The sequence below is a fragment of the Mobula hypostoma genome, chromosome 2, assembly GCF_963921235.1.
Source record: "Mobula hypostoma chromosome 2, sMobHyp1.1, whole genome shotgun sequence".
In the NCBI taxonomy this organism is placed as follows: domain Eukaryota; kingdom Metazoa; phylum Chordata; class Chondrichthyes; order Myliobatiformes; family Myliobatidae; genus Mobula; species Mobula hypostoma.
The window spans coordinates 249,731,082-249,731,504 of record NC_086098.1 but is presented as its reverse complement, the minus strand read 5'-3'; the positions used below and the strand labels follow the sequence as shown (position 1 = coordinate 249,731,504).

The 423-nt window shown below is 51.1% G+C and overlaps 1 non-coding gene across 1 annotated transcript; it reads left to right on the top strand.

The window, feature by feature from the left end:
- The first annotated feature begins 351 nt into the window (after window positions 1–351).
- On the top strand, window positions 352–423 carry trnah-gug (transfer RNA histidin (anticodon GUG)). Its single transcript has one exon. It is a non-coding gene; the product is annotated as a tRNA-His (tRNA).

Genomic DNA, 423 nt, shown 5'->3' with positions numbered 1-423 from the left:
GTCGTAGGAGAACAAAGACTCCGTAAAACAAAAAAACACACGACAGGTAGTAATGTTCATCTGATGCAGGAATCTTGCTCTTAGTTCATTGATTTAATTTACCAGAGGCTGCACATTTTCCAGCTGGAGAGTCGGTAGTGCTACCGGAGACCGCCGTCTCTTTAAGCGAACTTTTATAAACCAGCGCGGTATCCATTCTTCCGCTGTCTTAAAGGGGAACCGCACCAGAGACCGCGCGAGTTGTATAGAAGCGTCGCTGGGCAACGCAGACCACGGATGTGCTATTGGTCACCTGAGAGTCAGAGGACAAGGCACAGAGACAACGCGGGCCCCGCATAGCTGAAGTGTTTGGCCGTGATCGTACAGTGGTTAGTACACTGCGTTGTGGCCGCAGTAACCTCGGTTCGAATCCGAGTCACGGCA